The sequence below is a fragment of the Nomascus leucogenys genome, unplaced genomic scaffold, assembly GCF_006542625.1.
Source record: "Nomascus leucogenys isolate Asia unplaced genomic scaffold, Asia_NLE_v1 001280F_44326_qpd_obj, whole genome shotgun sequence".
Taxonomy (NCBI): Eukaryota; Metazoa; Chordata; class Mammalia; order Primates; family Hylobatidae; genus Nomascus; species Nomascus leucogenys.
This window is the reverse complement of record NW_022097310.1, coordinates 10,453-34,859: the sequence shown is the minus strand read 5'-3', so window position 1 is coordinate 34,859 and position 24,407 is coordinate 10,453. Positions and strand designations below refer to the sequence as shown.

The 24,407-nt window shown below is 38.3% G+C and overlaps 1 long non-coding RNA gene and 1 pseudogene across 1 annotated transcript; one reads left to right on the top strand and one right to left on the bottom strand.

Annotated features, from left to right (window-relative positions):
* The first annotated feature begins 1,393 nt into the window (after positions 1–1,393).
* Positions 1,394–23,396, top strand: LOC115834230. Its single transcript, XR_004029233.1, has 4 exons — positions 1,394–1,491; positions 4,051–4,056; positions 7,307–7,313; positions 23,385–23,396. It is a non-coding gene; the product is annotated as an uncharacterized LOC115834230 (long non-coding RNA).
* On the bottom strand, positions 15,661–21,960 carry LOC115834229 (annotated as a pseudogene).
* Positions 23,397–24,407: the final 1,011 nt, after the last annotated feature.

The following is a 24,407-nucleotide window of genomic DNA, read 5'->3' as shown; positions in this document are numbered from 1 at the left end:
TTGGACTACTTGCTAGCAGCTGAAGGAGGAGTTTGTGGAAAATTTAACTTAACCAATTGCTGCCTACAAATAGATGATCAAGGACAGGTGACTGAAAACAGAGTCAGGGACATGACAAAGGTGGCACATGCGCCTGTACAGGTTTGGCACGAGTTTAATCCTGAGTCTTTATTTGGAAAATGGTTTCCAGCTATAGGAGGATTTAAAACCCTCATTTTAGGTGTATTGCTAGTGATAGGAACTTGCTTGCTGCTCCCCTGTGTGTTACCCTTGCTTTTTCAAATGATAAAAAGTTTTGTTGCTACTGTGGTTCATCAGAAAACTTCAGCACACTTGTATTATATGAATCACTATCGCTCTATCTCACAAAGAGACTCAGAAAGTGAGGATGAGAGTGAGAATTCCCACTAAAAAGTGAAAATTCTCAAAGGGGGGAAATATGGTATGAGATCACCACTTCTCCTGTTGTCCTTCCCAGTTTCTCCCCAATCTCCCCTTTTCCCTAGTTTATAAGACAGGAGAAAATGGAGAAAGCAAAAAGTTGGAAAGAAACAGAAGTAAGATAAATAGCTAGACGACCTTGGCACCACCACCTGGCCCTGGTGGTTGAAATAATAATATTAACCCCTGACCAAAACTACTGGTGTTATCTGTGAATTCCAGACATTGTATGAGAAAGCACTGTAAAACCTTTTGTACTGTTAGCTGATGTATGTAGCCCCCAGTCACATTCCTCACACTTACTTGATCTATTGACTTTTTCACATAGACCCCTTAGAGTTGTAAGCCGTTAAAAGGGCTAGGAATTTCTTTTTCGGGGAGCTCGGCTCTTAAGACACGAGTCTGCTGATGCTCCCGGCCGAATAAAAAAACCTCTTACTTCTTTAATCCGGTGTCTGAGGAATTTTGTCTGCGACTCGTCCTGCTACAATAGGACTGAGGAGAGAAGCCATTTCTCTTACTGTCTCCTGTCTCTGAAGAGGAGGAGAAAGTAAAAGTTGAAAACAGGAATGAAGTCAGTGGCAAGACCAGCTGGTGCCACTGATGACCAGGCCTGAGGTTAAAAGATTAACCACCCCCCCACCAACTCTAACCACATGTGCTCTCAGTCCATCACGACCCTTTCACATGGAACCCCTTAGAGTTGTAAGCCCTTAAAAGGGCCAGGAACTCTGTCTCCGGGGAAGCTCAGCTCTGAAGACACGAGTCTGTCGATGCTGCTGACTCATCCTGTTACAGGACAAGGGAACTATTAGGAAAATAATTATAAGAATGTGGTCATGGAAAGTAAGTAGCTCTTCTATAATAGGGGAAGTAGCATCTTGGAGGCCTAATGGAACTGGATGAGCCATTAAGGCATACAAGATCTAACCTATAATTTAACTTTGACAAAGTTATGTAATGATTTTACTAATATCTTATGGAGAAAGTCATAGAGGTTATGGGACTGGCTTGAAACCAGTTTTTGGAGGCGCGATTCCTTCCTTTTTTGTCTGGAGTTTAACGTAGATTTGTTCTTCGAATGTGTGATCCATGTGGTGTACAGCCGTAAATTCATTCTAAATTAGATGATTATTCAATTGTTGGAACTTTTACTTTTGGAGCAAAGATTTCTCGGATTATAAAGATTGTTAATATAACTGCTGTTATTGAAATAAATGAGCCTACAGATGAGAGAATATTTCACGTGGTGTACGCATCAGGATAATCGGAGTAATGTCGAGGTATACCAGATAGGCCAAGGAAGTGCTGTGGGAAAAAGGTTAGATTTGTACCTATAAATACAATGGTGAAGTGGATTTTAGCATAGGCTTGATTAAGTCTGTAACCTGAAAACAAGGAGAATCAGTGGACAAAGGCTCCTATGATGCCGAATATTGCTCCTCTTGATAGGACCTAGTGGAAATGGGCTACAAAGTAATATGTATCATGTAAGATAATATCTAGTGATGAATTAGCTAGCACAATGCTGGTTAGACCTCCTACTGTGAAAAAGAAAATGAATCCTAGGGCTCAGAGTATTGTGGGTGATCATATGATGTTACCGCCGTGCAGTGTAGCTAATCAGCAAAACACTTTAATGCCAGTACAGATAGCAATAATTACAGTGGCAGAGGTGAAACATGCTCGTGTGTTTACATCTATTCCTACTGTAAATATGTGATGGGCCCATACAATAAACTCTAAGAAGCTAATTGATATTATGGCTCATACTATGCCCATATACCCAAAGGGCTCCTTTTTTGTCCAGAGTAATAAGTTATGATATGGGAGATTATCCTGAAGCCTGGTAGGATAAGGATATAGACTTCAGGGTGACCAAAGAATCAGAATAAATGTTGAAATAAGAGAGGGCCACCCCTGCCAGCGGGGTCAAAAAAAGTAGTGTTAAGGTTACGGTCAGTTAATAGTATGGTAATGCTGGTGGCTAGGACTGGGAGAGAAAGGAGGGGAAGGACTGCCATAATGAGAACTCATTAGACGAAGAGGGGTGTTTGATACTGGGATATGGCTGAGGGTTTTATGTTAATAATTGTGGTAATAAAGTGAATGGCCCCTCGAGTAGAAGAAACACCTACCTGCCAAGTGGAGAGAAAAGATAGTAAGATCCACAGAGGCCCCTGCATGTGTCAGGCTTCCTGCTAAAGGGGGATAAACTGTTCAGCCGGTTCCAGCGCCTGCTTCTGCTGTTGCGGATGCAAGTAGGAGTAGGAAGGAGGGTGGGAGAAGTCGGAAGCTTATATTATTTATCCGGGAAAATGCCATATCGGGTGCACTAACTATCAGAGGGACTAGTCAGTTGCCGAAGCCTCCAATTATAATTGGTATAACTATAAAGAAGATTATAATGAATGCTTGGGCAGTAGCAATAACATTATGGATCTGATCGTCTCCTAGCAGAGTTCCTGGTTGGCCTAATTCTGCTCGAATTAGAAGGCTTAAGGCAGTGCCCACTATCGCTACTCATGCACCAAATAGTAGATACCATGTTCCGGTATCTTTGTGGTTAGTTGGAAACAATCAACGATTGATTAACATAAGTTGGGCCAGGCGGGGAGGTGGGGGGGGGCGGGGGTGGCGGTTGTAAAATGGCTGAATAAGTATTAGACTGTAAATATAAAGACACAGGTTTTACCAGCCCTGAGGTGATTTCTCATGTTGAATTGCAAAATCAAAGGAGCAGCTTCAATCCTGTCTGGGCTTCTCCCGCCTTTTTTCCCCCAATGGGAGAAGTAGATTGAAGCCAGTTGATTAAGGTGTTTGGCTGTTAAATAAATTTTGGTGGGTTTGAATTCTACCAGTCTAGTAAGGTCTTAGCTTTGCGTTCAATTGATGCAGAATAGAGTCTTGCAGTCCTTAGGTTTGTTACAGAAATTAAGCGTAATTTACTTACTAAGGGCTTTGAAGGCTCTTGGTCTTAGTTAACGTAAATTTCTAAATCATATTTAGTATTAATGGAGAGATGGGTAAGAGGAGGATGAAAAAATGGTAAGTGGGGGAGGAGTAGTATGGGTTTTGTTTTTTTGAACTGTCATTTTCATGTTATTCAATGTGGGGAATATTGTCGCTGAGATGGAATAAATTAGGCATATATAAAAGCATAGGTTGAGTAGAATTATAATAGCAATAATTGTTGGGGCAGTGAGACTATTTTTTTTTGTAAATTCTTGAATAATTAGTCATTTAGACCAAAAACCTATTAATGGAGGTAAACCTACTAGGGATAGTAGAATTGTGGGATTTTGGGTGTTAATCATGTTAATTTCTTTCAGGCATGAGATAGTGACAGGGTCGTGGTGCTGATATTCAGGTGGAGTGCTAGAAATGCGTTAACTGTTAAAGTAAATAATCAGGTTTAGAATACTAATGTTTGGATTATAAATTAACACTGCTATTATTCAAGCTATGTGAGTAATTGAGGAGTAGGCTAGAATTTCTCGTAGTTGTGTTTAATTCCTCCACAACTGCCCATGATAATGGATAGGATTGTGATAGATAGATGGATGTTCATGTTTATTGATGGAGAAATTTGAAACATAATTGAGATAGGGTCTAGTATTTTTATGTGAGAATTATACCAGACATTAGGGAGGTTCCTTGAGTTACCTCTGGGACTAAAAGGTGAAAGGAGCCGTTCCTAGTTTTATTACTAGGGCCATTATCATTATTAAGGTTGAAAATTGATTAATAGTGTTTATTATTGTTCATTGCCCAGGGAACAGGTTATTGAAGAGAATACCTATTATGAGAACTGTAGATGCGATTGCTTGTGTAAGGAAATATTTGGTGGCTGCTTCTGTAGAGCTAGGATTTATTTTTTTTAAATTAAAATCAGGGTAAGAGCTAACATATTTATTTCTAAGCATGTTCAGATGAGAAATCAGTGAGCCTAGCATTGTGATAAGAGTTCCTGTGAAAATAGTCGTTCTAGGGTAGGTAGAACCACAAGAGGTTGTAGTCCTACTTTCTGCTCTATTCCTTAAGTTTTTACACCCAACACTCATTAGTTCATAACCTGGAATCCAACAGAGGGAAAAGGCTAAGATCATGAGCCCCTTTAGAATATCTATGGTTGGATTGGCAGGGGCTAGAAAATAAGATGGGAACTCTACTTCGCATTACTCATTTCACTATTCTGTGCTATGAAATATAAATGTTAAATTGAAAACAAACATTTGGCAATAGGTTGTGTAAGAAAGGGATACTAAGCCAGATATGGGAAGAGTAAAGGACATTAACCTTCTACCTACCGAATTTAGAGATTAACATAGAAGAAAACGTTCTGTTAACTCTGCTATGAAAATGTTTTGAGACTGGAAATGGTGGCTTACAGCTGTAATCCCATTGCCTTGGGAGATATAGGCAGGAAGATATTTTGAGTCTAGGAGTGGGAGACCAGCCTGGGTGGCATAGGAAGGCCATGTCTCTACAAAAAATTTTTAAAAAATAACCCAGAATGGTAGTGCCTGACAGTAGTTCTTTCTACTCAGGAGGCAGAGATGGAGGATGGCTTGACCCCAGGAGGTTGAGGCTGTTGTGAGCTAGGAACCACCCACTGCACTACAGCCTGGGTGACACAGCCAGACCCTGCCTCTAAGAAAATAAATAAGAAGAGAAAAAAAAGTTTAAAATCTAGCATCTATGGTACTGTTTGCAATTGCTGCCTTCATTATTTTCTTAAGGAATATAATCTATTTGATTCTGATTTTTTTATAATAATAAATTTAGTACATTCTTACATTTAAAGGCATAACACTTGTAACATAAAAGCTACGGTAGCATAAAGGAAGACATTCTGAATTGTTGTATTATTTGATTCTGATTTTTTACAGGCTTCTATCATGTTATAGTGTTCAACAACTGAATGCTTTATTTGTGAGATAAATAAACCTGAAAATGTAGGCTGAAAATCAGCTGGACAAACACAAAAGGAATCCTACATGTTTCTGTGGTTCTAGATAAGGCAATACATTGAAATGTTTGAGGATTTATGGAGTTGGTGACATGGGACTGATTTCTGATCCCCTCCCATATAGGAAACAGGATGGAAAAGAGATTGCTTACTCTTTATGTGCTCATATATGAAGTTGGGACGATGGGACATATTCTATGTTTTCTGTTGTGATTATGGAAGGTGTGGGTAGGGAGATAGCAAAGTATGTGGTACATCATATCCCATGTAGTACATTGTTCCATTCCTTTTTCTAACATATTTATCTTAACAGAAATAAATAAGGGGTTTGAAGAGAAAATGACTGGGGTTTCCAGAAGAATATCTAATAAATGGGATTTTCAGAGAAAGGAAATTTAAAAGATTTAAAAATAGTCTTGGACATTCAGAGGCCACAAAGCAAAATATAACTTGTTATTAAATTAATGAATTTTTTTATTATAATTTAGTTTTTAGGGTACATGTGCACAATGTGCAGGTTTGTTACATATGTATCCATGTGCCATGTTGATTTCCTGTACCCATTAACTTGTCATTTAGCATTAGGTATATCTCCTAATGCTGTCCCTCCCCCCTCCACCCATCCCACAACAGTCCCCGGAGTTTGATGTTCCCCTTCCTGTGTCCATGAGTTCTCATTGTTCAATTCCCACCTATGAGTGAGAACATGCGGTGTTTGGTTTTTTGTCCTTGCGATAGTTTACTGAGAATAATGTTTTCCAGTTTCATCCATGTCCCTACAAAGGACACGAACTCATCATTTTTTATGGCTGCATAGTATTCCATGGTGTATATGTCCCACATTTTCTTAATCCAGTCCATCGTTGTTGGAAAATTAATGAATTTTTATTAGCATGGATAGAATTGTGCACATCTCTCCATCTGAACAAATAAAACAAAGTAGCAATTACAATTTCAATGGAATTGTAACTGTTGAATTTTAAATAATATGCTATAATTGAATTTTCATTAAAAAATTTCTAAAATAAAATAAATTTAGTTTTCTATGCATATTAAGAAAGCAGAAATAGATCCCCAACTCCTGTATGAAAATTTTATAATGAGTTATGAAACCCACATGAGGGAGAGAGTCTCTTAACGGTTCTCAAAAACAGAATTGTAATTCAATAGAAATCTTTGTTGTAGAGTATGGTTTCAGATGCTAGTGTGGAAACAGACTCTCAGATCCAAAACAGAACGTTTTGTATTGAAAGGGGATTCAGTTGGAAATGAGGAAATGATCAAGATTGTTTAGAGTGCTCTTTGTCCACATCATGTATTGTTCTTGCCCATACACACATCTCTAATGCCCATACCCATCTCTAATCCTGCTTCTGGCTTGGTTAGGACTTTTAGAACCTACAAAATGCCAACTCTAAAGGGACTTACATTCTTATATTTGTTTCATGGTTTGAGATTCATGTAGGAAAATAAGTTGTTTCATTAGTAATGCCACGGTAGAAAGAAGTAGATCTAGAATTGAGAGCTCCTAATTTCCGGGCTCTAGACTTCATCTGCCTAAAGTTGACAGTTGGGATGAGTCAATTATGTGGTGCAAAAAAGTTGAAATTAAATTAGAAGCTACCCTTTTTCCTTTCTCTCCTTGCCCCAATTCTTTCCTGATACACATAGTCATCTGACCTTGTGATGGAATACCAGAGCCCCACTGGGGAGCCCCTGAATCTCAGCAGAGGATGCCTGCAGGGTCCAGTCCATGAACTAAGGTCTCAAAGGCTTCCCACTCTTGAGTGCAGGGCTGAGCCCCCAGTAACCCCATGCACCCAGGGCAGATCTCACCTCTGTGTGGACACTTGGATTACCTCAATTTATTGATTTCCAGAATGTATATCCAAGGGCTTCAGTCTGTTGGTGGTCTTGCACAGTAAACTTAGAAAGGAGCAAGGAATCCTATTTTTCTCTTTCTTAAATTTATGACATATAACCTCTTAATGATTTTTCAGTGTGGCAAATTGGCTGGGTTTAACTACAAGGAGGGAAATGAAAACAGCATCAATTTGTAGCATACACACACCTCCTTCTTAGTCAATGAAATGCTAACGTAGTCCTTGCTGGGAAGGCAGTTTTCAGATGTAAGTAAAGGTTCTAATTCTGGGACTTGGAAGTTTACCCAAGTAAGTCTGACTTTAACAGTGAAAGTTCTCTGAAGGAAGACTTAGACTTTCCTTGGACAAGGCTAAACTGTGAAGTGATCTCTATGGTTCCAGTTGATCCGTTCTGACTGTGAACTAAAGCTTTACTCCATGACCATTGGGATCCAACCAGCAGAATTTGTTTCTTTTCCTGATGGACTATACCAGAGATCTTATACTTCCTTCATCAGCCACCACAATTGAGTAAGCTAATTCCATGTACTAAATCCATATATGAATCTTCCTAAGTGTACATATATCTTATGAGTTCTGCTTTTGTCTTTGAACCTTGACTGATATAAGGCTGATAGATATGTTTTCACTGTTCTGACAGTCTTGACCATAAATCTTGTGAGCCATTGGCAAATAATTCCTCTGTCAGAAGATATTTAGGTATCCCTTCTGAAATCTTTTCCTTCTTTTGGAGTTTCATATCACAAAACAAACTTTGGAATAGAAAAAAAAACATGCATGGTCTCCCCATCATTTGGATTCTGTATTCGTGAATTTGCCTACATCCTAATAGATATTTATAATCCCCAAATCAATACTCATCGTACTTTTCTAGCCATTCTAGGATATTATGCACTATGTGGAGGAAAGCATTTAAAAGAGTAACTCATGTTTTACCCACGAGAATGGAAAAGCCTTTGAAAATTTGATAAGATGCTAAATTATCATTTGGATTATTTGATTAATTAGTGAAATCTCTTAGAGTGCTAAAAAAGAAAAAAAGAAAATTTTAGTTCCTGTGGCCTACTCTGAGAATGCCATAGATAAAGGAGCATTTACGACTGGGTGATGTGGCTCACCCTGTATTCCCATTGTTTTGGGAGGCTGAAGTCAGAGGATAACTTGAAGCCAGGAATTAGAGACTAGACTGGGAAACATAGCCATATCCTGTCTTTAAGAAAAAAATAAATGAAAAATAGGAAGGTGCAACGGCATAAACCTCTAGTCTTTTTTACTTTGAAAGCTGAAGTGGGAGGATTACTTGAGCCCTGGAATTCAAGGCTGTGGTGAGCTAAAATTTTGCCACTGCACTGCAGAGGGTGAAACTTTCTTTGGCATAAATAAATAAATGTGCGCTTGGAATAGTTTCAGAAGGAATGGTACCAGTTCCTCCTTGTACCTCTGGTAGAATTTGGCTGTGAATCCATCAGGTCCTGGACTCTTTTTGGTTGGTAAGCTATTGATTATTGCCACAATTTCAGAGCCTGTTATTGGTCTATTCAGAGATTCAGCTTCTTCCTGGTTTAGTCTTGGGAGGGTGTATTTGTCGAGGAATTTATCCATTTCTTCTAGATTTTCTAGTTTATTTGCATAGAGGTGTTTGTAGTATTCTCTGATGGTAGATTGAATTTCTGTGGGATTGGTGGTGATATCTACTTTTTCATTTTTTATTGCATTTATTTGATTCTTCTCTCTTTTCTTCTTTATTAGTCTTGCTAGCGGTCTATCAATTTTGTTGATCTTTTCAAAAAACCAGCTCCTGGATTCATTAATTTTTTGAAGGGTTTTTTTTTTTGTCTCTATTTCCTTCAGTTCTGCTCTGATTTTAGTTATTTTTAGCCTTCTGCTAGCTTTTGAATGTGTTTGCTCTTGCTTTTCTAGTTCTTTTAATTGTGATGTTAGGGTGTCAATTTTGGATCTTTCCTGCTTTCTCTTGTGGGCATTTAGTGCTGTAAATTTCCCTCTACACACTGCTTCGAGTGTGTCCCAGAGATTCTGGTATGTTGTGTCTTTGTTCTAGTTGGTTTCTAAGAACGTCTTTATTTCTGCCTTCATTTCATTATGTACCCAATAGTCATTCAGGAGCAGGTTGTTCAGTTTTCATGTAGTTGAGCGGTTTTGAGTGGGTTTCTTAATCCTGAGTTCTAGTTTGATTGCACTGTGGTCTGAGAGACAGCTTGTTATAATTTCTGTTCTTTTACATTTGCTGAGGAGAGCTTTACTTCCAACTATGTGGTCAATTTTGGAATAGGTGTGGTGTGGTGCTGAAAAAAATGTATATTCTGTTGATTTGGGGTGGAGAGTTCTGTAGATGTCTATTTGGTCAACTTTGTGCAGAGCTGAGTTCAATTCCTGGGTATCCTTGTTAACTTTCTGCTCATTGATCTGTCTAATGTTGGCAGTGGGGTGTTAAAATCTCCCATTATTATTGTGTGGGAGTTTAAGTCCCTTTGTAGGTCACTCAGGACTTGCTTTATGAATCTGGGTGCTCCTGTGTTGGGTGCATATATATTTAGGATAGTTAGCTCTTCTTGTTGAATTGATGCCTTTACCATTATGTAATGGTCTTCTTTGTCTCTTTTGATCTCTGTTGGTTTAAAGTCTATTTTATCAGAGACTAGGATTGCAAACTCTGCCTTTTTTTGTTTTCCATTTGCTTGATAGATCTTCCTCCATCCCTTTATTTTGAGTCTATGTGTGTCTCTGCACGTGAGATGGGTTTCCTGAATACAGGGTCTTGACTCCTTATCCAATTTGCCAGTCTGTGTCTTTTAATTGGAGCATTTAGCCCATTTACATTTAAAGTTAATATTGTTATGTGTGAATTTGATCCTGTCATTATGATGTTAGTTGGTTATTTTGCTCGTTAGTTGATGCAGTTTCTTCCTAGCCTCGATGGTCTTTACAATTTGGCATGTTTTTGCAGTGGCTGGTACCGGTTTTCCTTTTCCATGTTTATTGCTTCCTTCAGGAGCTCTTTTAGGGCAGGCCTGGTGGTGACAAAATCACTCAGCATTTGCTCGTCTGTAAAGTATTTTATTTCTCCTTCACTTATGAAGCTTAGTTTGGCTGGATATGAAATTCTGGGTTGAAAATTCTTTTCTTTAAGAATGTTGAATATCGGCCCCCACTCTCTTCTGGCTTGTAGAGTTTCTGCTGAGAGATCAGCTGTTAGTCTGATGGGCTTCCCTTTGTGGGTAACCTGACCTTTCTCTCTGGCCGCCCTTAACATTTTTTCCTTCATTTCAACTTTGGTGAATCTGACAATTATTTGTCTTGGAGTTGCTCTTCTCGAGGAGTATCTTTGTGGCGTTCTCTGTATTTCCTGAATCTGAATGTTGGCCTGCCTTGCTAGATTGGGGAAGTTCTCCTGGATAATATCTTGCAGAGTGTTTTCCAACTTGGTTCCATTCTCCCCGTCACTTTCAGGTACACCAATGAGATGTAGGTTTGGTCTTTTCACATAGTCCCATATTTCTTGGAGGGTTTGTTCATTTCTTTTTATTCTTTTTTCTCTAAACATTCCTTCTCGCTTCATTTCATTCATTTCATCTTTCATCCCTGATACCCTTTCTTCCAGTTGATCTCGTCAGCTACCGAGGCTACTGCAATCTTCGCATAATTCTTGAAACTTGGCTTTCAGCTCCATCAGCTCCTTTAAGCCCTTCTCTGCATTGGTTATTCTAGTTATCCATTCATCTAATTTTTTTTCAAAGTTTTTAACTTCTTTGCCATTGTTTTGAATTTCCTCCCGTAGCTCGAAGTAGTTTGATCGTCTGAAGCCTTCTTCTCTCAACTCGTCAAAGTTATTCTCCATCCAGCTTTGTTCCATTGCTGGTGAGGAACTGCATTCCTTTGGAGGAGGAGAGGTGCTCTGCTTTTTAGAGTTTCCAGTATTTCTGCTCTGTTTTTTCCCCATCTTTCTGGTTTTATCTACTTTTGGTCTTTGATGATAGTGATGTACAGATGGGTCTTTGGTGTGGATGTCCTTTCTGTTTGTTCGTTTTCATTCTACCAGACAGGACCCTCAGCTGCAGGTCTGTTGGAGTTTGCTAGAGGTCCACTCCAGACCTTGCTTGTCTAGGTGTCAGCAGCGGTGGCTGCAGAACAGCGGATTTTCATGAGACCGTGAATTCAGCTGTCTGATAGTTCCTCTGGAAATTTTGTCTCAGAGGCGTACCTGGCCGAGTGAGGTGTCAGTCTGTCCCTACTGGGGGGTGCCTCCCAGTTAGGCTGCTCAGGGGTCAGGGACCCACTTGAGGAGGCAGTCTGTCCGTTCTCAGATCTCCAGCTTCATGCTGGGAGAACCACTACTCTCTTCAAAGCTGTCGGACAGGCACATTTAAGTCTGCAGAGGTTCCTGATGACTTTTTGTTTGTCTGTGCCCTGCCCCCAGAGGTGGAGCCTACAAAGGCAGGCAGGCCTCCTTGAGCTGGGGTGCGCTTCACCCAGTTCGAGCTTCCTGGCTGCTTTGTTTACCTAAGCAAGCCTGGGCAATGGCAGGCACCCCTCCCCCAGCCTCGCTGCCACTTTGCAGTTTGATCTCATGCTGCTGTGCTAGCAATCAGTGAGACTCTGTGGGCATAGGACCCTCCAAGCCAGGTGTGGGACACAATCTGCTGGTGTGCTGTTTTCCAAGCCCATTGGAAAAGGGCAGTATTAGAGTGGGACTGACCCGATTTTCCAGGTGCCATCTGTCACCCCTTTCTTTGACTAGGAAAGGGAACTCCCTGACCCCTTGCACTTCCCAAGTGAGGCAATGCCTCGCCCTGCTTCGGCTCGTGCACAGTGCACTGCACCGACTGTCCTGCAGCCACTGTTTGGCACTACCTAGTGAGATGAACTCGGTACCTCAAACGGAAATGCAGAAATCACCCATCTTCTGTGTCACTCACGCTGGGAGCTGTAGACCGGAGCTGTTCCTATTCGGCCATCTTGGACCCACCCCCTGAATCGGATCAAAGACTTAAATGTTAGACCTAAAACCGTAAAAACCCGAGAAGAAAGCCTAGGCAATACCATTCAGGACATAGGCATGGAAAAGGACTTCATGTCTAAAACAGCAAAAGCAGAGGCAATAAAAGAAAAAATTGACCAATGGGATCTGATTAAACTAAAGAGCTCCTGCACAGCAAAGGAAACTATCATCAGAGTGAACAGGCAACCTACAGAATGGGAGAAAATTTTTGCAATCTGCTCATCTGACAAAGGGCTAATATCCAGAATCTACAAAGAACTCAAACAAATTTACAAGAAAAAAACTACCCCATCAAAAAGTGGGCAAAGGAGATGAACAGGCACTTCTCAAAAGATGACATTTATGCATCCTACAGACACATGAAAAAATGCTCATCATCACTGGCCATCAGAGAAATGCAAATCAAAACCACAATGAGATACCATCTCACACCAGTTAGAATGGCCATCATTAAAAAGTCAGGAAACAACAGGTGCTGAAGAGGATGTGGAGAAATAGGAACACTTTTACACTGTTGTTGGGACTGTAAACTAGTTCAGCCATTGTGGAAGACAGTGTGGCAATTCCTCAAAGATCTAGAACTAGAAATACCATTTGACCCAGCCATCCCATTACTGGGTATATACCCAAAGGATTATAAATCATGCTGCTATAAAGACACATGCACACGTATGTTTATTGTGGCACTATTCACAATAGCAAAGACTTGGAACCAACCAAAATGTCCAACAGTGACAGACAGGATTAAGAAAATGTGGCACATGTACAACATGAAATACTATGCAGCCATAAAAAATGATGAGTTCATGTCCTTTGTAGGGATATGGATGAAGCTGGAAACCATCATTCTCAGCAAACTATCACAAGGACAAAAAAATGAACACTGCATGTTCTCACTTATAGGTGAGAATTGAACAACAAGATCATTTGGACACAGGAAGGGGAACATCACACATCGGGGCCTGTTGTGGGGTGGGGGGAGGGGGAGGGATAGCATTAGGAGATATACCTAATGTAAATGACGAGTTAATGGGTGCGGCACACCAACATGGCCCATGTATACATATGTAACAAACCTGCACGTTGTGCACATGTACCCTAGAACTTCAAATATAATAAAAAAAATCAAACTTTCCAAAGACATCTCCAGAGAAGACACACTGAATATGCACCTGCTATGCTTCAGGCACCCAAGAATTACTGCTTACCTAGATATCCACAAATCCTCTAGACACGTGACTGTTCATAGCAGATTCTGGTGTGTATCACATTTGTAATGAAGCACTTCATCCTCACTTACTCTAATAAAAATACTTTAAACTTACCTCCCAGGGCACTTTTGTCTGGTCTAAGCAAACATGTAGCTATCTCAGCTTTCTCAGTTATTTTAAATAACATCAATATTTAAAATACCTATAATTAGAGCATTTATAATATATTGGTTTGTGTTATGTCAAGTAATGATAGTTTGTTTTACTATTGAGACAGACTGTAATTCTGTCACAGGCTGGACTGCAAGGCACCACCATGGCTCACTGAAGCCTGGATCTTCTGGGCATGAGCCATACTGCTGCACCAGCCCCCTGAGTAGCTGGGACTACAGCTTGTGCCATCATGCCAGGCTGATTTCTAAAGGAATGTTTGGTAGACATGAGGTCTCACTATGTTGCCTTCACTGGTCTGGAACTCCTGGCCACAAGCCATTCTCACACCTTGGTCTCCCCAAGTGCTGGGAGTGCCACCATGCCTGGGCTCCTTTTTTATTCTACTACCTTATGCATTATTTGACATTTTGGGTCTTAAAAGTTATAATTCCACAGTGTTCATGTAATTATGGAACCCATAAAGAGCATACAATTACCAATATATTATATACATGGAAGAGTCTTTTCTTAACTTCAATTTTATTGTTTAAATTGGCGTATGTTTATTAACTTGTTTCTGAGATTCATCAACTTTGTTGCATTCAGTGAGTTATTTATTCTCTGTTTTATAGGATTATTTTGCATAAATACACCAAATTTATTTAGCTATTCTACAGTTGAAGAATATTTTGGGTCTGATTTGGAGCTACTATAAAAGTTGATGCAGTGAACAATATTGTGTATGTTGAAGTACATGTAGGCGATCAGTTGACTATATTTTAGAATTAGAATATCTAGCTCATAATAAATGCTAATAGTCAGTTTCCCAAAAAGGATTTCCATTTACATCTCTCCAGCCATGAATAAATTTCATTTATTCTGTATCTTTGACAACACACACTATTGTGTGTCTTTAAATTTTGGTATTTTTGTATGGGGGTCTGTGGTACAACTGGTGGATTAATTCTTACTTTTGTAAGACTAAGGAGAGTGAACACTTTTTTATATTTGGCTAGTTATTTATGTATCCAATTCTGTAAAGTGTCTGTTCAGATATTTTAGCCAATCTTCTATTGAGTTCACTGTCTTTTATTTATTACAATGTAAGTATTCATCATATACATGCATTGCATTTTACTTTATGTATGTTGGGGTAAATATCTTTCTCCATTACTAGTTTGCATAATTTTTTTTGAAACACAGAAGTCATCATTATCAATATAAATGAACTAATTATTTTAATTATTAATTTGTTCCCTGCTTAAGATATCCTTATGAGAATATTGTATAAGGTTCCCCTTCCGTTCAGGATTTGAATCTATCTGGAAATGACTGTGTATGGTTTGAGGTAGGAGTCAATATTTAGTTAACTTTTTTGCAATATTTAATTAATCCAGCATTGGTCTGCTCACCTCGTGTATTTCAATGTAGACGAGCACACTAATAATGAAGGATTATTCATATCTGTGGTGAGAATTGCAAAATAAAGCCCAGCATAGAAGGTCAAATAATATTAACTCAAAGGACAGATTAATACAATGAAACATGATGGATAAGTGTGATATAGTTAGATAAAGAGGAAGAAAAGCATTTTCCAGTTATCATTGATTCTTCACTCCATGTTTTTTGCATGAAGCAAGAGGTCTGGACTGTCTTCAATTGATTTTAACTTCATTCAGACATGTCTGTCATCTATTATTTCACTCAGTGACAGTCAGAAAGAAAGAGAAAGAAAATATACTGTATGCCATGATCATGAATAATGATTTTTCAAAAATTATTTAATAAAGGACCAATACATATACTTTTAGCGTTTTCAGCATATTTAATTGTAACACAATAAATGAGTTTTGATAACATTAGAAGGCAATTCAAGACATGAAAGAGAGCTTATTTGTCCTGTATGTTAAGGCACAAGGAAGAGGACTTCCTGGGATAAGGGGGTTCCCACAGCATGTGAACACATTTCTGATTTGTCTCTGGTCAGAAGTGAATACAGCAAAAGATAGGCTTGAGAGGAGGTGAGAAAAAGCAATTAGGGATGGTGTATATTAGGGAGCTTTGATTAACATCAACAAAGCTCACAGTCTTAGCCTCACAATCCAGGAATAATCCTACTCGGCTGGTAGGTCTTGGGATATATTGCAGCATAAGTGGGGAGGTGGTAAATAGACTGCATTGAATTTCATTCTTAACACATCCAAAAAGGAAGAGTCCCTCCTCTCCTTCTGTCTTCTCATTCTGATGCTTCTCTTTCCAATACATGTTACAGACACCAAAGCCCAATTCCAGGAGTCCCCCACATGGACCTCCCAGTAATATTTGCCGGAGGTGAAAGTCTGAGCACCCCATGCAAGAAAACTTCTAGGTGTTGCAGTGACATAGGGTACATCTTGATGGTCACATCCAATACACATGCTTCTCAAAATTTCATATAGAAAGATATGACCATTGGCCTCTTCATGATGCAGAGTAATATGCACTGCAAAAAAAAAAGAAAGAAAAAGAAAACATGCATAGACATGTGTAAATAAAAAAAAATAATTGTTCTATCAAGAAGTTACTTTACCAGGAAATGTAAAGTCATAAAGACAATTTTGCTTGTAACTTCTAGTAAAGTATAGAGATGATTAATATTGTATACAAGACAAACAAAACTCAAACCACAGATATTATATTTTTTTGAAAACTTACATATTGAGAGCCAAATATGAGACCAACTTCTTGCAATCCAATTTTCAAAGTAAAATTTACACATTTTATGCCCTAAATGCTATGCTGTTATCAAGATCATTATTTAGAAATGTTTCTTATTCTTAAAAACTAGTGCTATCATTTTGGAAAGAATGTGAAGATTTTCACTTACTCAAGAACTGCTCTAGCTATCTGGATAAAAATCCATATGTACATGTTATAAGTGATAATTTAAAGCAGATCTCTGCAAAATCTTTGACCAGTCTCTCTGTGGTCCTCCATGCTAGCTCTGGGCTGAAGCTGGATTTTAGACTTAACATGTATCTCTTCATATGCAATTAAACTGAACTTAATTTCATTTGTAATTTTACTTGTATTCACAAAATGATTTCTTCCTTTTAGCTTTACCCATTAATTCAAATGTTTGCAATATATGAAAATATAACACATTAAAAAATACAAAACCCCAAGAATCTCCAGAAAACTATATTCCCGCAAAGAACAGTTCTTAGCAGTTCAAATGAATATACTAAAGAAATGTACAATTTTGTATTTAACATTAAATAATTCACCATTCTGAGCATTATTTCCTTTGCTCCTTTTTTAAATTTTCTACCTACTCCTTTTTCCCGTTATATAATGAGTACATATTATGCCAGAATGTATTTCTTTTTCACTATCTTTCAAACTTATGCTATAAATCTGACTATAAATACAGACACAGATACCAAAGGTTGCATGGTTATTTGTTCACTTATGTCTTAAAAGAAGTAAAATATTTGATAAAATATGAAATATTACCTATATGATCTTAACAATAATAATATTTAGATAAAGTGGGAGTGCTGCCTATGGGTGGAGACTTACCTCGGAATTGGTTGAGCCTGTCCATCAGTCCAGTGATGGGCCCTGCACTGAGCTCTGGATTCAGAGGCTGGGGCATGTGAGCAGCACGGACTCATCCTGCAAGGAAAAACCTGCAGTTACAACATCTACAGCCATAAAATAATAAAAATCACTATTTGTATGTAAAAGACATTTCATGAGAATCCTTTGAATCACATTTGATAATTCAAAAAATTACTTCCTTTTGCAAATTAATTCTTTACAGTTTCTAAATTTTAAAGCATGATGGAAAGTCTAAGTCAGAATTCCATTGATCTTCTTTTTTTTTTGCCCCAAATGTGTAAGTTCCTTAGCCTTATGGCCTTGAGAATACTTAGATATGAAATTCTGAGTTCCACTTCTTGGCAGACTCCCCTGACATTTTTTCTGAAATAGCCGGGTTCTGGGAGACTGAGGCATCCACTGCTTCCTTCTCAAGATAAAGACTGGAAACTTGTTCTAGGCAGGGAAATCTGCCTTTTAGCAAAGAACTTCCCTAGAACTTACAGTTCTAACACTCCACAGTTTTTTTCAATCTATTTTTCAGAACTGTTAACTGATATGTATATATGTATAAAAAACAAAACATCAACACTTTTTCACTGGTAAAATACTTCCTCCTCTTCTTCCTGCTTCCTCTGGTGACTTTCTCACCATCCACAAAACAAACTCTTATCCTTCTCCTGTGCAGGCTTTTAAGAATAAAACAAAATGGAGCTGGGCGTGGTGGTTCACCCTGTAATCCCAGCACTTTGGGAGGCCGAGGCGGGGATCACGGGGTCAGGAGATAGAGACCATCCTGGCTAACACGGTGAAACCCCGTCTCTACTAAAAATACAAAAACTTAGCTGGGTGTGGTGGCAGGCACCTGTAGTCCCGGGTACTCGGGAGGCTGAGGCAGGGAATGGTGTGAACCCGGGAGGCGGAGCTTGCAGTGAGCTGAGATCACGCCACTGACTCCAGCTGGGCAACAGAGCAAGACACCGTCCACCCAAAAAAAAATCAGGAATAAAATTGTTTGTTTTAGTTCACTCTTCTTTTATTCATTTATTTACTTTGTGGCCTTGTCTTTTAAGGTGTGGGAACGAAAGTAATGCAAAAAAAAGTGGTATCATATCTTAATTATTTATGCCATGATTTAATAGAGCTGCTTTGATATTCGTGGCATCTTAAATAACATATGCTAAAATCTAGGTACACACTCACCTGTTAATATGTCTCCAAAAGCCTGAAAAAAAAAAGAAGAAGAAAGATTTAGTGCATTTCACAAGATGCATCTTTCACTAAGTTCAGTGTGAGATTTGTACTCATTTCTGAAGATATTATTCCCCTACCATCTTCTCTTCTGGAAAGCATTTTCTATTTCTTCTGTAATGAAAAACCCAGTCAGTTGTATTGTCATTAATTAACGTCCTGGGAAAGTCTAGTCTTGAAGCATTCTCTAAACAAGTGAAGGGAGAAGAGGCCAGAGGGTCTATGCTCTATGTTAACCACGAAAAACCTACTCAGTCATCTTTAGCTGAACCTGTTACCCAAATGAGTGGACCCCAAAATAATGTTAACGCGAACCTAGATTCCTAAAACTTCTGATTTTGCCATGTTTCCAAATTAACCTAAATGTAAATGAATCACTATTTTATACATGTTTAACAACCCAAAGTATATTATTGAATTAGATGGGGAATATTTCTTGGGGCTGTTACCTTGACCATTCCACAAAGTTTTGTGGCTGGTGGATAAAGTAGGAGGACCTTTGGCCTGGTAGAATCCCTTGGTGGGCATACCTCTCCCAAAAAGTAGCATTAGTTATGTGAATGTGTTTTTGGAAACACATCATGGAAATAAAATAGGGAATGGATTTCAGCTATGAGGAAAATACTTATACATGTGAATATTCAAAAACCTGAAACCACATTGTGAGTTTGTACCTGAAGTAGCTCCACATCTGGTTATGGCACATTTCCTTCAGCTCCTCTACATTCCTCTTAAAATCTCCCTCCTATGAGCCATTTTGGATTTACTTAAATGAAGTTGATGAAAAATATCTTTCCCCTTCTTTTTCAGCATCTCCAAATTATGTTTTTCTTCTTCATGGTGAAATGCAGGCATCTTCTGATACTCGGCTCTAATTGCTTCTAGCCTTAAATTCACATAATCCTGCAGTGATAATGGGTTAGTCAAAAGAGAAATGTATTTATTCACTCCTATTAAATCTCACTGATTCTTTTGTCTCTCAACATCCAATAGTTTAAACCTCAGTCTTGCCAGTTCTTAGAATCTACAAATTTTGTTCCTTTCCTTTCTTTCTGCATAAAGGTCAACATGCTGTATCTGACCAATTACATGAAATTTATTCAAGATAATGTGTGTTCTAAGATAGTTGGAAATAAAAAAACACAATTGAATTTCTCTATTCCAGCCCATGTTTATGGAAAAGTAAGAACAGTTCATGCTTAAGAGTTGGAGTATAGAGCTATAGTTACTAAAAGGAAACAATTATTTCTATTTCTGAGATATGCAACACGTTGCTTAAACTCATTATATATAAAATGACCTTAGACTAACATGTCCAGCTAAATGCGTTTCACCCAGCAAAACTATCCTAATAAGGCTGCATTTATGATTTGGCCATCTTTGTCTCTCTGAATTCATTTCCTTCCATTCTTTTTCAAGTCATCCCAATCTGAAACACAGACTTCTTTGTGGTTCCTCAGGCCTCCAAATATAACAAACTCAAAATTACTGCATATGCTTTCTCTCCAACTAGAATTACAATATATATATGTATATATAAATAAATAAAATATATGTATACAAACACACACACATACATATATATACACACAACCACACACACATACATACATATACATATATATACACACTCATGGTCCACATATATATCCACACACACATTTGTGTCCCCTTCCTCTTCAAAACTTTGTTTCAATTTGAATTTTTCAGTGAGTCTTTTTTCTGACCACCCTATTTAAAACTCAGACACTAATCTCCAGTTTCTGGCCTCTATTGTCCTTTTCTACTTCCCTGCTTGATTATTCTCCAACAAAAAACCTACCACACTCAAATACATCATGTATTGCATATATTTGCTATTGACCACTTGACTCTCTCATTTGGATTGTATGATTTGTGAGGACAAAGGTGCTTCCTTTCTTCTTTACTAGTATATTTTCTATTTAATATTCAACATAGACTAGGTTCTCATGAAATACTTTTCAACAAACTAATATTAGCTATCATACACTCAAAGTATACATCCACAAAAGAAAATTATTTTTAATATTTTTCTGAAGTCCTCGGAGTTCTCCTTATATTTAGATACTAGTTCCCATATTTCTGGCATGTTTACATGTCTCCCTCAAACACAAATCCGTATTTCTCACCACTTTTCTCATCATTGTTATGTATTATTCAACATTAATTAGTTGAGATTCTTAATTTCATGGTTGCCCTAGATTTGTCCTGTCAATTTTTCTGCCTCAAATTTTCCATACAATTCCAAATACTACTTGCACACCAGCATTCAGATTAATGCTGACCGACACTCAGAAGTTTCAGTTGAGCATTCCATGACCGCCAAATAACTCTTATGCCAGCATTTATCCAACCAGCCATATAGAATGCTGTGAGATGGCCCAGTTCTTGGATCTATTGGTGTATAACTATAGGTTTGTATGAAACAAACCAGCATGCTTTGGGTGACATCAGTGGTTTTCTTAGAAATCTTACCTAACAGGCATACTATTCTATATAAAAATGAGGCCACTTTTTCTCAATGTTTTCTCTCGCTTTTTTTTTTTTTTTTTTTTTTTTTACTGAATCCCAGAAACATTACAGTTTGATATCAAGTTCCTATTTTAAGAGTCACCCATTTGCCCATCATAAGTTCCTGCAGAAGGTAGAGTAGTACAGGACTAACCTTCCAGTGTCTGGTTCTGTGTTTTCCACATTCAGGTTACTGTGATTTTCACAAGCTTTTTCCCATAAAGACTGCATTTTCTGTAAAAGCTTCTCCTGCAAAAGAGCCATAAATTGAAGCACCAGTGCAGACCATGACATAGGGAGGGGCCCAGAATGAGAGACAATAAGCCCCTAGTAAATGGCATTTCCTTTGTTTCCCTTCATGTTTGTCAAAGCCCAGAGGATGGAAGCTAAGAAAGCCCAAACAGAGCTGCTTAAAGGGACTCAGAGTTGGCTTTATCCAATCTCCAAGAAAATAGACCCACAGGAATTTTATGCATCCTTTACAGAAATCAATCTTCAGAGGCATCACTTACCCGGTGTTCCTCAGCAGCCGACTCAATGGGACAGTGTCTGTGATCCCGGTGCTCCTGAGAGCTGGAGCACAGCAAACAGAGCAGGCTCCTGTCCACTTCACAGAACATCTTCTTTGTCTCCCTGTGAGTGCCACATATTTGCTCCTCAGAGCTCAGGAATAGCCAGAGACTGACTTTTCTGGCAAGAGAAGCCATCTTCTTCAAATCAATGTTGTTTTGAGGTTTCTCTGCTGTGTTGACTTTGTGCATTCAAAGCACTGAGTAAGAATTGGGATGTCTTCCAGTGGAGGTAGAAACAGGGCCGCAAAAGCTGTGCCCACAGTCTATGGTGACCGGGTCTATGAAGTAGTTCATGCAGATGGGCAGGTGATTCCCTCTGAAAGACCTGTAAGATTCCAGAATTCATGTTTCTGAGGAACAAAGAGAAACATGTCATTTTGGGGTCTGGGTTGATGAAAAGCTTCTAAACAAGTGGAGATATGTGAGTTATATTTTCTTCTCTTGACAATGTTCATTAAAGTACAACAAACTATTTCTTCTGTTACAAACTTAAAAATTCACACATGGAAGAGTCTCCTGGCTTCATACAGATACTACTAACTAGAGGACTCACAGTCCCTTCTACTCCTAGATCCTGTCTGTAGCATAATATGAATCTATTCGATTACCCATTTCTGAATGTGGATCTGGAAATTGGGTTTGGATTCTAAGTGGTCAGAATAAATCATCGTTGTCCCTATTCTTCTTTCAATAACTGATGAATGACTATGAGAGAGTGGGAAAAAAATACCTGGGCCGAAGAAATATGAGAAGATGGCCAGAGGGTTCTATGACATATTTTTATAAAGGACACAAAAGCCGGGCAGCAAACCACCATGGCACAAGTTTACCTACATAACAAGCCTGCACGTCCTGCACAGTTGTCCAGGACTTAAAATTAAATAAATTAAATAAATTAAATTAAATTAAAAACAAAGACCCAAATCAAAACAAAATTAAAAAAAAACAACCAACCAACCAAATAAACAAAGAAAAAGACTGCAATTAAACCAATCAAGGTTTACTAGTAGAGAAAAGAAAAATTATTAAAGATATTGGTCTTTTTATTTTCTCGTGGATTAAATTAACTTCCCCTAGGGCTGTGCAAACTCTGAATAACATATAGGAGGTTTTTGTTAAACTCAAAGAGGTGTAATTATATTTCCATGGTGTGATGGTGAATTTTAAGTATCGGTCTGACTAGATTAACCAATACCTAGGGAACTGGTGAAGCATTGTTTGTGGGTGAGTCTGTGAAGGTGTTTCTAGAGGAGAGAGACATGTGAGTTGATGAGTTGAGTGGGAGCCTCATCTCTCAATGTGTGTGGGCACCATTTAATCAGCTGATACCTCAGATATAAAGAAAAAGGCAGAGAAAAGGCAACTTCCTCCGTCTCTCTCCTGAAACTGGTTCTGAGGCTTTCAGACTTGAGCTTAGCCAGGATACCGGTATTCTCAGGACACCAGCTTAAAGACAGCCTATATTGGAACTCTCTAGATTCCATCATCAAGCAAATTAATTTCCTGATGAATTCTGTCCCTTGTAGAATCATGTATAGCTTGTGGACAGATGTATGTTCTGAGAAATGTGTCAGGTGTTTTTAGGAGTTTTTTTTTTTTTTTTGAGACAGAGCTTCCCTCTGTCATGCAGGCTGAAATGCAGTGGCGTGATCTTGGCTCACTGCAACCTCTGCCTCCAGGGTCAAAGTGATTCTCCTGCCTCAGGTTCCCAAGTACCTGGTATTACAGGAACGTGACACTAGGCCTGGCTAATTTTTGTATTTTTTTTAGTACAGACGGGCTATTGCTATCTTGGCCAAGCTGCACTTGAACTCCTGGCCTCAAGTGATCTACCGCCTTGGCTTTCCAAAGTGCTGGGATTATAGGTATGAGCCACAGTGCCCAGGCAGGTGGTTTTATTGTTTTAATACGATAGAATATACCACACAAATCTAGATGGTATAGCTTACTACACACCTATGTAATACACTATAGCCTATTGTTCCTACAATAGGCTACAAACATGTACAGTATGTTCTGTACTGCATACCGGAGGCAACTATAACACAATGATAACTATTTGTGTATCTAAACATATTTGAATAAAGAAAAGGTACAGTAAACATATTGGTATTATAATCTTATGGGACCACCATATGTGGTTTGTGGCTGACTCAAATGGCCCATGAATGTATCTGCACACATATACATATACATCCTATGGTTCTGTCTGGAGAACCCTGACTAATATAAAAACTATAATCTTTGTTTTGGCAATTTTAAGTCCTTTATGCTGCTAGTTTGATATCACTTCTGAATTTAAGTGAAAGCAGTGAAAAATCTTAGGACTGCAAATATTTTCCAGAGCTCATCTAAGACATTTTAAGAAATTTTTCACAGTTTAATAAGATGAGACTCAAGTAAGAGGACAATCACAATCACATACCAAATTAGGTCTTATAAATTTACTTGGTCGAAAAACTGTGTTTTGATTTCTAAAGTAGGATATTTTGGGGAGCTTTCTCATTGTTTTAGTTTCACTATTTTGCATCGCTCTTCATTACCTTACTAATTTACAGTCATGTCTAAAACCTGAAAGTTATGAAAGCAAATAACTTACATCATTCATTGTCTTCTCAATTCAATTCGACAATATTAATACACTCATTACACACATATACACACACCTATGTGCACATATGTGTATCAACTCCATATATTCATTATGCATACATATCTGTTGCAGCAAACACTAGATATTTTAAGTTCTTCAGAACTATATTAAACAGTCATAGAAAACACAAAATAACAACA